The sequence below is a fragment of the Lissotriton vulgaris genome, chromosome 9 (genome assembly GCF_964263255.1).
Source record: "Lissotriton vulgaris chromosome 9, aLisVul1.2, whole genome shotgun sequence".
Taxonomy (NCBI): Eukaryota; Metazoa; Chordata; class Amphibia; order Caudata; family Salamandridae; genus Lissotriton; species Lissotriton vulgaris.
Genome location: NC_141697.1, coordinates 454,514,970 through 454,527,434, shown reverse-complemented (window position 1 = coordinate 454,527,434; position 12,465 = coordinate 454,514,970). Strand labels below are relative to the sequence as shown.

The window sequence follows — 12,465 nt, the reverse complement described above, 5'->3', positions numbered from 1 at the left end:
TGTGAGGCTTTAGGACCAAGTTGATGTTCTGACTTACTGTGTCCATTGTACTATATTTTCCATCAATGAATTTTCCCAAACATAGAACCATGATGAGCCAAAGCAGGAGAAAAAGGACGCCTAACACAATCCAGAATTCAATCCATGGTGAAATCAGATATGTTTCTTTTAGTTGGTGAAAAAGTTCAATTACTTTGTCTTTGAAAGTTTTTGTTGGAGGCGTTTCTTCATGCTCGCTTGGATCTTCGGGGAAGTCGTTGAAATTGATGAAGTAGCCGGATGCAGTTCTGTCATTGTTGGAATTTTTCTGGATTTTCATTTTTCTTTGTTTCATTAGCATAGTCAGGGGCTACATCATTGTAGACTGGCGTTTCTTGATGAACTTTTGCAATTTGGGTTTCAAGAGGCACTAGTTCCATGGCATTATTGCATAGTCCTTTGTTACTCACTGCAGATTTATCAAATGTGATTAGTCTCTCAGTATGAGCCTCTTGGATTGTAGCAAATTTCGGTATTCTGCTATTTCTTGTGAGTCCACTTGGCCTACTACTTAATATTGGCCACATGATTGTGGTTTTACCAGGTCGATGGATACAACTCTGTTCTCCTTTTTACCAGCAAGGGCGGTAGTACAACTGATCTTGTTCCGTTGATAGCTAAGACAGGTACTCTTTTTCTGTAAGAAGGCCCAAATACCTTCTTTACCACGATCTTTTCTCTGACCAGATCCCCAATCTTTGGAATCCAGACAGGTCTTGCTGGGACAGGTGGTTTTTCTTCAGTGGTTGTCGGCTGTTGTTTCAACTTTGTTACTCAGGTTTTTTCTTATTTCATTTAAGTCTTGTAAAACAGCCAAACGATCTTTGATATCAAAGGATTTTTCTTCTACCACTGAAGTGTGACAATCAAGGTCCTGAATTAGCATTCTAGTGCCGAACAATAGTTCGTATGGAGTGAGACCTTTTAGAGAATTTCTTGGCAGATTATTAAGACTACGTTGGACACTTGTTAAATGTTTGAACCACCCATCACCCGAACCCAATACCCTCGCCGTTATAGATTGCTTTATGTCCCGTTTTTTTCTTTCCACAACCACATTTCCCTCCGGATGGAAGGGAGACGAATACCGCAATGCGATGCCAATGCTGTTCATGGCCTCTTTGTAAGCTCGAGAGCTAAATGCAGGACCCGGATCAGAATGTAGCATGCCAATTGCGTATGTGCCGATAAAGAATCGCAAATCTTTTATAACAGTTCTGGCGTCAGCCGAGTGTTGGGGCCACATTTTTAAGTGAATTAAGTCTTTTAGTAATTATGGGACGCATTTCTCCGACTGAATTTCTGCGCTATAGATAGCCTCATGCTATCTAATGGTGGTATCTGGGCTACAGGCTGGTCCGGTTCACAACTGCGATCTCTGTTGCAGTCCTTACAATTTTTTGCAAAATAGTAGATATCTACGCTCATTCCCGGCCACCAGTACTCTGATTGTAATTCCAGAGATTTCAGGATCTCTTGGAGCCTCAGACCCAATCCCATGTGTGCGTCTTCAATCAAGAAAACTCTCTGGTTCGTGTTTGCAATTACTCTATCCCCCACTCCAGGCATTCGAGCAAACGGAACGGAGTTTGCATCAATTATGTATGTATTACTGAGTGGATAGTTGAGAGGTAATGCTTCATAATCGCCTTTTAATGAGGCTTTTACTGCCAGCATGGTTTCCCTATCAATGTGTTTTTCTAAACGCTTTTCAGTGGCTAAGGAAGCCGGTTGAACCGCTTCCGCTGTGGCTGTGTTAGCCAATGAATTCCCTGCAACGTGAACGCCATCACGTCGATGACTCAGTGCGTGTATCACGTGAGTCTTTCGTAGTTCTTTCTTTACAAGAACTACTTGTTCCCAAAGCGTTTTATGCTTTATTGTGGCACCTGTGTCATCTTTGCAACCGTTATTACTCCATGTCTGCATGTCACTGTTGTATGATTTGACGCAGAAATACGAATCACACACTATTAGTGTGAGGAATTCGCGATCGTCATTTTCAAGCGCCATCTTTAAAGTTCTTATTTCACCTCGCTGAGCTGAACAGTTTGGGTGATTCAGTTTTGGTGATCATCAGTTTGAATTTACCAGAGCGCCAGTGACCTTTAACAATCGCGCACGCTGCATTGTAGGTTTTTTTCTCTACATCGTAGTGTTGTGCGAATCTGTCCATATAGATTACGCAGGTGTATTGTTCTAGTGGCAGAATTTCAGCTGGCAGAGGATATTCTCGTTCATATTCTAGATCATCTAGTTTTTTCAGTTTCGGGTCAAAATAGTATTTCACGTCTTCTGTAGCAAAGGAATTTTCCCATTCTATCCATTTTGGATCTAAGACCACTTTAGTCAGATTACGTGGACTTGTCAACGCCTCAATGGCTGATTCTGCTGTATAAACAGATATTCTCTTGCCTTGGGCTAGGGCTCTTTCTTTTGCTACAGCAGTTTGAACCGCTATCAGAATTTTTTCTGTAGAGGTAAATTTCATTTCAGCTTGAGTGTACAAATGTGATTTGTAAGCTATTGGTACCGTTTCTCCCTCATTAGAGGTCAGGTATGTGAATCCGCATCTTCCTGGGATGACTCGGATTACAAGATTGCGTATGTTTTCGCGAGTTTGTAATTTTGTTTTAGCTAACATGTCTGTATGCAATGATCTCAAATCTCTGTGTGTTTCTGAGTCCAATTGATTTGTTTGAAATCTGGTCTTATTAATTCATAGAGAGGTTTAACCCTCTCTGCATAATTTAGAATGTATGTTCTTCCGAAATTCAGGAAACCTAGTATTGATTGTAAATTCTTCAGCGCTTTTGGAGTTTGGAGAACAGCACATTTCTCTAAGAAATTGTCTGCCAGGCTTTTGCCTTCACTTGATAATTTATATCCTAAAAATAGGACAGTTAGATGGGCAATTTGTGACTTTTTAAAGTTGAATTTGTAACCCTCTGACGCGAATCCAAGTATTATGGTGTTCACTCTTTTTAAGTGAGTCTCCAGGTCATCATCTGTGAGATAGAGGTCATCGACATATGATATTGCCTCATCATCATATATTTGTAGTAATTCTGTTACCCTTGCTGAGAATAATCTTGGGCTATTCTTGAATCCCTGTGGGAGTCCGCAAAATTGTTTTTGCGATCCAATTATTGAGAAAGCGGTTAAATACCTACTTTCAGGTGCAATGTTTTGACAGAAGAATCCATTAGAGATGTCCAATGTCGTTTTATATTATTCATTAGTGCTGCACTATGTGAGTTTTGTACTGCAAATGTTTTACTACAGGAGTTAAGGTGTCTGTAGTCCAAAACTAGACGATGTGAATCGTCTGGCTTGGAGACAGGAAACAAAGGATTGTTAATTTGAGAGGTGCATGTTTCGATCACCCCTTGATATTCAAGTTGGTTTAAGATCTCCCTGACTTGCTTTTTAGCTTCTTGTTTAACTCGGTACTGCCTTTGTACAGTTGGCTTGTTTTTTAACTGGATTTTGTGGTGAGGAGAATCTTCATCACATCCTACAAGATTTTTATATAAGGCAGGAGCTTGGGCCACTGCCCATTTTCTTGCCAATGTGTATTTTTTATGAATCGGAATATGATTTGAGAAGGCAGGCATAATCATTTCTTTGCCATGAGGGCACTCCCTGACAAACTCTGGTGGCCAGTCTCTCAGCTAACAGAATGTCAAAGCCTTTTGAAAGTTTTTCCCAAAAAAGACCTTTTATTTTTCTAGTTCTATCTCCCTCTATAAGTAATGTTATTTCATATAATTTATGGGACACTCTAACTCGCGTGTCTGCAGTTTCCACCTGAATGTACTCATTCGTGTCCACAGTCTCCAGAAAATTCATCAGGATCTTGCGAGCTATGGTCACTTCTGCTGCGCTGTCTAGCATAATCTGTGCCCACTCTCCGTTTTTCAGTTGTGTCCTCAGAATTATCGGCATGTTTAATTTTAATACTTGCTACCTTCTTTCTGGGAAATTGTAATTTTTTACTTTGATAAGCAGGTTCCTTGTCTTTGGACTTGACGTGCTCTTCTCTGTGTTTTGACCGTCCTCTTCTTTCCGATTTCTGTGAGGAAGATCGAGAAAGATTGAGTGAGAAGGATCGAGAGGGACGTGTATCAACATCTTGATATCTGTCTGGTTTTCTCATTTTATCCCTGTCTCTAAGGTTATATCTTTTTCAGAGGGCTCCCTTTGGGGAGACTCGTCTTCTCAGCCTGGAGATCTCTCTCTACGCGGAGGAGACCTTCCTCTGGACTGGAAATGTTTTTCCCTGGGAATGGATTGTCTATTACCATCCCAACTCTTTTTTGGAGTTTTTAAATTATTTTTAATATATGTTTTTTCAGGATTTTCAGTTAGTTGGGGTTTTACTGGTTTACCACCCAAACTATCTCTTCCTAGCTCTTCATAGGATTTTTCTAGGATTCTGGCGAGTTCAAATGGTTGGTCTGCTATATCTGTTTCTCTCAATTTTTGGCGGATTGCCACAGATGCTGCTTCACCTTTTATGTTGGCTAATAATATAGCCGAGACCTGCTTGAAGTCTTTCAGTAATTTCATACCCAGAGTTAAAGCAGGTTCTGGACCGTATTCATTTTGAATCTGTCTTAGTACATCTGGTATCACTGCCATAGACGGGACACCATGTGTTTTGTGTAGATCGAAGCAAAGACTGTGCCCCAAGTGTCATAGTCTTCTACATGTGGTGCGATCCCCATTGGAAGACAGATAGTCAGAATTCTGTGTTTCTCAGTAGCAATAGTATCTGGAAATACTGCCTCGATTTGAGTAATTTTTTGTGCTAACCAGAATGGAATTTGTTCCCGTTTTATGGGTACTTTACCAAGACATGATTGTATGTTCAGTGGTGTGATTTTGTTTGTGTTCCCCTGGTGAGGGGTCTGCTGTGGAATATTAATTGTCGGTTGGACTATTGAAGTCCGCATGACATATTGGACCAATTGTCTATGTATTTTAATTAAGAGATTTAGCTGAGCTAAAAGTTTAGGAACTGACATTTTTTCAATGTCTGGATGTGGTGTGTAGCTGGCTAGAACCGGCCACGTTGCTCCTGGTCTACCTAGTGGACCGAGCCTGGTGATGTGATTATTATGTTTTAGGGCGCCATTAAACCAGAGCAGGTGCTCTTGGTAATTTAGTGGGATTTCGATCTCCTCGAAAGGATTGTATTCTCCCGGAGGTTGCTGTATTTTGTAATAGTCGAAGTCTTTTGTTGTAGCGTGTGCTGCTGGAAAATTTATCCATGAATAGAATACCTCTGTCTGCCGATATTCATGTGCCCCCACCACGAATATGACTGTACCACCTCGTGATGCCAGTCCATTTTCTATAAGTTTAAGAGTTATAGTTCTTCTTATATTGACCTGAATGATTATTGCATGCGGGTCGGTGTTTTGCAGAAGTGTGTCGTCCGCTATTAGTTGAGCTGCTAGTCTAGCTTGCTCCCTCTCTTCGTGACTTTCTGACATTTTACTGACTGAAAGTTTTTTTGTTGCAGATCGAGTTTCAAGGAAACAAAGATTAGGTGCACAATATTTTGGAACACTGTATCCTTCAACGTTGATCAAACCAAAAACGAATACATAGGATTCTCATCCTACTAAGTTCCGGCGGATATTAACCTTTCACCCACTCCAGACGTCTTTTGGAGTTTTTACGGGAAAAGGGTTCTGTGTGAAAAAGCATGACTGAGTTACTCTAGTGTCTTGCGTTATATTATTGCCTTACCAAACGTTGGGTGTCATGTAGTGTTGTTCCTATTTTCCCAGTAGGCTCTGCGCATTGGAATAACAAACAGCAGTGTAGACGTAGGACTGAGGTCATCTAGGTCTCTACTGACTATGTTAAACTTAATTTAGGTTTGCGCCAGCTAGCTCAGACGTCACTGGAAACTTCTTTGAATGAATAGGGAGGGATAAACTTCCCTGGCTCAGACAAGAAGGGATTCAGTTTCCGACAACCGCATAAACATGACAACTTTGCTCCCTCAGAATAAGAGTGTATCTCTAGAGTCGTGTGAAAACAATAGACAGCTATTTCACTTAGTCAACCGTGCATACTTAGTTTCACCAGAGTGCAGAGAAATAGAAAGACGGGCGTTTTCAATAAAAGGTGTTATTTATTGAGCAGTCTTCTTTCTCATGCAAGAGAAATGAATTGCCACAATTGCAATACTTATCATAAAGTAAAGTGCGTACAGTAAAAGTAGTATTATGAAATAATACTGTAAAAGCATTGATATGGTTTCTTAGCCATATGATACTTTAAAATGGATAAAATATATACATACACAAATACTTGACTAACGTACTCAACGGGTGCTTCTAACTAAACCTACCCGCTGTACCTGATCTAAGCCTAATACTTGGGAAGGGTTTAGTAAGTAGCAGTTTAAGTTAAGTGGTTTAAGATTATTTTGCCAAGAATCTGCATCAAGAATTCTCTTAAGGGTTAATTCAGCTCCGTACCTTGGTAATAGAATGTGGGAGGTCTAATATCTCTTTCCTCAGGACTCGATCTCCAAGCAACCCGCAAGGATATGCTGGAAACACCGGAGCTGGATTTTCTCGGCTGGAGAAAAAGACAGCATCTCTCTCAGTGCGTTAAACAGGAATGGCGGCTTCCGTGGGCTCTCGCATCAGCTGGGCTCTCGGGCAAGTAGATGGCTGCTCTGCTCCAAACCACTGTGTGTTTGCTTAAGGCAACTGTTGGTATTTTATACCTGAAAAGGTGCCGGGTTTGACGTAAGGTTGGACATAAGACGTCACTAAGAACTAACAGTTCTTTCTGGACTTCAGGAGTTCTTGTTCAAATCAAAACAAAAGCAGGGGGATTTCCCGGGCTGCTGGAGGCTTGGTTTGTTTAAAGAACGCGTTATGCTTTCTAGGAGTCAATGGGAGTAGCCGTGCTGTGCTTTGGACTGCATGGGCTATTACTGAATATGGATCTGATTCTTATGCCTTTATCAGGATATTATTGATTATAACCTTACAAGGGCATAAATCAGGAATATCGAATTAGGGTCCTAGATATAAACACGACACTATGAGGCGAACGCATAAGTGAGTATTATTCAGAATCTTAACCCCCACGAAAAACACGATAGCCGAATAAGAATTGTAACCAAGAAAACAATAAAGTTTGGTTGAAACATTAACCACAAGGACCATAATGCACCATCTTGACCATATAGATGTAAGAGTATATAAAGTGGAAAGTGAGAAGGGAGAAACGTAGAACACTGCCGTGACCAAGAACGTTAGTTTGAAACGCGTAGGAGTTTTGCTGTTGATCTGATAATAAACAACATCTTTACCGCCAAGAAGTGTGCCGCGCCATCATTTGTTCAATATATATATATATATATATATATATATCCCAACAAAGATTTGAGCCTTCGATAGGAAGCAGCCACAAGATCGGAAATTTGCATCCACATGAGACCAATGCTCATGCACTACAGGATCCAGAATGCCGCAGGTTGCAGACACGCTCATAAGGGCAGGACCTTTAAATTGCAGTGCAGGACGAATCTCCACGGTATGCAGAAGCCATTGAGAAAGGGGATTACATTCCTGAAACCGGTCTGGCTTAGGAAAGAGGATGACTTTCTTCTGCGTCTCCTGCTGCAGCTGTTCCTTAAAAAAAATGGATGCAATCTTCCGATCTTGTGGCTGCTTCCTATCGAAGGCTCAACTCTATGTTGGGATATATACATTATATATATATATATATATATATCCCAACAAGGAGTTGAGCCTTCGATAGGAAGCAGCCACAAGATCGGAAGATTGCATCCATTTTTTTTAAGGAACAGCTGTTTTTTTTTGGTTCTGCAAGCGCTGAAACGCCGCCTTGACCCAACCTCTTTGCGATGGGGGCTCGTGCTGGGTGGCGAGCCCTTCAATCCACTCGTGATTCCACACACTTCTTTCTTCCAGTTTGCATGAAAAACACGAGCCCAAATTAGCATCCAAGAATTTATTTTTGCAAAGTTGGCAACAGAGTTAACTCGACGGGTTTCGGGAAGGACTCCCTTGTTCACGAGTCAAGTTGTGTGAATTTCATTGGGTTAATAAATGATCATGTGACAAAATAACAAACAAAAGACTACCGCGATTTAAGTAAACAAAGCGGTAGTGGGGGAATGTTTTCAACCTTATACAATGCAAATCACCTTTATTACACATGGCTAAGAATCATAAGTTAAAAATTAATCTGGCATGGTGTATGTAAACGTTATACGACCGCTATGTAAACGCTCAAGCATTTAAAGGCACAACTTGTTTTACAATCAGCTGATGTTTACCATGCGAGTAACAACTTCATCAGTAACTCGCTCAGTGCAGTTCAAAAAATGACAAAAAGAAGGAGCCAAGAACTTAATGGAACTAATAATCATGGCGTTTACATAAATATTCATAATTCACGAATAAAGCCCCTGTGGGCAATCTTGTTTCCCATTTTCACTTAGTCCTTCAAAATACCAGTGTATTTCTGCTCACTCAAGGTAAATCATCATTGGATAAGAATAAAGCCCGTGTGGGCAACCACAAATTTCATCGCGCCATACATTTCAAATTCTCAGCGAATTTCATGCAAATACAATTCAGCCCATGTGGGCATAAGTTCATATATTTCATCGCGCCATACATTTCAAATTCTCAGCGAATTCCATGCAAATACAATTCAGCCCATGTGGGCATAAGTTCATATATCATTGCTTTGACCATTAGCGTGTGGTGAGCTGCATTAAATTTTCACTCTCAAGGATTCCACATTCCCTGAAAAATAATAAACAAACACAAACTAAATTATACTTTAAAGCACACAAACAGGATATTTATACAGAGTTTAAAAATATATATAAATGATGCACACATGCCTTACCCAAACATATTTTTTGTTTGACAATAATGCCTTTAAGCAAACTCTCGGTACTTCCATGGGGACTTGTTTTGCTCCTTGCTTTGCGGGTCTCTTCACGGGGTACTGGGAGGAAGAAATCACGTACCGATCATCTATGTACCAAAAGCATGCAATCAGGTGGATGCGGTACATAGATGATATTTTCGTGATTTGGGAGGGCACTGAAGAACAAGCTATCGATTTTGTGCACATACTGAATGAAAACACGTTCAATTTGAAATTTACAAGCCATTGGTCTAAGGATTCGTTGGAATTTTTAGATTTGAAACTGCTGGTTAATGAAAACAAGTTAGAGAGTGAACTGTTTAGAAAAGCAACATCAGGCAACAGTCTGTTGCATGCACGCAGTTGCCATCCGAATTCCTTTATTCAGAGCATCCCAGTAGGGGAACTATTACGAGCTAAGCGCAACTGTAGTACTAGCAGTGCATACTCTGCAGAAGAGAAGATAATGTGTGACAGATTTGCAGCAAGAGGGTACCCGCACAAAACGATTGTAAATGCCCAAAAGGTTGTGGCGGGAAGAAGCAGAGAATCATTACTTGCAAAGCAACCTGAGAAAATAGAGCAAGAAACCAAAACAAGGTTCATCACAACGTACAGCAGTAAAGCTTTCTTACTGAGGAAAAGCCTGAATAAATTCTGGCCCATGTTACATTCTGATCCCGATATAGCCACCTGTGTTGAAATGTCTCCGCAGGTAACATTTAGGAGAGCTAGATCATTAAAAGACCAATTATGCAAGGCTATTGAACCAAATAAAATCACATTACCAAGTGTACAGGGATTTTTTACTTGCAGAAATTGCAAAGCCTGCAAGAATAGCCGCAATGTAAAAGTAGCAATTTTGTCTTCAGCAGCAGAACCGTTTGTAATTCAGGAACATACATCATGCAATACTGATTATGCTGTTTATGCATTGTTCTGTCCGTGTAAGAAAGCTTATATAGGCAGCACAATTAAAAAGGCTAAGCTACGTATTTTAGAACATTTGCGTGCGATCAAAAACACGGATAAGACCTATCCCATAGCAAGACATTTTCAGAGTCATCACAACCAAAATTCAGATTTGTTGAGTTTTTGTGTCTTAGACACAATAAAACACAATGAAAGAGGTGGAAATAGACAACAGTGCTTACGTAGACTGGAGTCGAAATTTATAATCAGATATAAGACCATGACGCCTTTTGGACATAACAACGATGAAGAAATGGAAGTACACTTAGGTTGATTTTACACTTAATATGAATTTAATCTGATTTCGTTTGTTCTACCTGAGTGCCCTAGAGGTTGTCCCGAGATAATCTCACATGTTGATATAGATATATGTGCCCGTATATGAAACTCTTTTTAAACTCTGTATAAATATCATGTTTGTGTGCTTTAAAGTATAATTTAGTTTGTGTTTATGTTTATTATTTTTCAGGGAATGTGGAATCCTTGAGAGTGAAAATTTAATGCAGCTCACCACACGCTAATGGTCAAAGCAATGATATATGAACTTATGCCCACATGGGCTGAATTGTATTTGCATGGAATTCGCTGAGAATTTGAAATGTATGGCGCGATGAAATATATGAACTTATACCCACATGGGCTGAATTGTATTTGCATGGAATTCGCTGAGAATTTGAAATGTATGGCGCGATGAAATTTGTGGTTGCCCACACGGGCTTTATTCTTATCCAATGAGGATTTACCTTGAGTGAGCTGAAATACACTGGTATTTTGAAGGACTAAGTGAAAATGGGAAACAAGATTGCCCACAGGGGCTTTATTCGTGAATTATGAATATTTATGTAAACGCCATGATTATTAGTTCCATTAAGTTCTTGGCTCCTTCTTTTTGTCATTTTTTGAACTGCACTGAGCGAGTTACTGATGAAGTTGTTACTCGCATGGTAAACATCAGCTGATTGTAAAACAAGTTGTGCCTTTAAATGCTTGAGCGTTTGCATAGCGGTCGTATAACGTTTACATACACATTGCCAGATTCATTTTTTTATTTTTAACTTATGATTCTTAGCCATGTGTAACAAAGGTGATTTGCATTGTATAAGGTTGAAAACATTCCCCCACTACCGCTTTGTTTACTTAAATCGCGGTAGTCTTTTGTTTATGTTATTTTGTCACATGATCATTTATTAACCCAATGAAATTCACACAACTTGACTCGTGAACAAGGGAGACCTTCCCGAAACGCGTCCAGTTAACTCTGTTGCCAACTTTGCAAAAATAAATTCTTGGATGCTAATTTGGGCTCGTGTTTTTCATGCAAACTGGACGAAAGAAGTGTGTGGAATCACGACTGGATATATAATATCTCACATCAATCTTCAAAATCAAGACGTACCAGTGAAGGACTTGCACTGTCATTTGGCATTGTATTGGTAGACTCAGTTTGACTTGGGTCTTCAGGTGGACTTGTTTCACTCGTGAGGTCTGGAGCCGACGGACATCAAGGCAGATGTTTGAAATGGTGCGAGTCGCTCGAAATGGACTTTTCGGGACATTGAGCGGTCACTAAATGTCCTTTACCTGTTAAGACTCAATGGCTCAGCATCAAACAGAGTGTCAGGCTCGCATTTTCGTTTTTGCTGGACTAGGACTCTGTCTCCTCCTTTGAAAACAGAGTTCCGAGCATCGACCTTCATCTTTCTTTTGCGAGAAGCATCCGTGACAAGAATCTTCTCATTGTCTGTCCGGTACTCAGCTTGTGGTCCATTGTGGTAGCTTTGTCCCAATGGCTCTCTCAAACAGCAAGGTTGCAAGGGTTTCACCTTCTGTGAAATGAGGAGATGACCAATAGGCATAAAGGGCTGGACACAAAACTGATGAGTTTGATTCCTTCAAGTGCAGCACACTGATCCCTTCAAGTGCAGCACGCTGATCCACTTCCTTCAGAGTGCCCATAAATCATTCAACAATGCCATCTTCCTGTGGCCAGAGATGTGTGCTTTTCTGATGCTTGATGTTCAAACAACTAAGAACGTCCTTAAACTCTGTTATTGAAGGGCAGACCATTGTCAGATTTGAGGATGGAGGGAACACTCCTGGCTGCAAAAAATTCACGTAGCCCCTCAATGACTTTGTCATGTGTGGTCTATGATAAATCTTCCTTCAAGGGAAAGCGTGAGTACTCATCAATAACTACCATGAGATGATGCCCATTGTTTAAAGGTCCAAAGAAATCAACTGCAATTTTCTCTCATGCTGGTTTAGGAAGTTGTTGTTGTATGTACTTTATTCGATAAAAAAATCATAAAAGTTTGTTTAGGAAGTTAAATCATGTTTAGCGGATGCTGTGCTGTCTTGGGAGACCAGCAGTTACACAAGTGACATGCTTTCAGTTCCCGCTCGACTCGTTCGTCAAGGCGAGGTAACTACACTCTATCTTTGAGGGCTTTCTAGGCAGCTACAGTGCCTTGGTTCCCTTTGTGTGCCAGTTCAGTAACTTATCTCAAG

General features: G+C 40.4%; 1 protein-coding gene across 1 annotated transcript in view; it reads right to left on the bottom strand.

Annotated features, from left to right (window-relative positions):
- The window catches only part of LOC147690262 (inverted formin-2-like), a 342,433-nt gene that overhangs the window by 197,862 nt on the left and 132,106 nt on the right, over window positions 1-12,465 (bottom strand). The window lies entirely within an intron of this gene.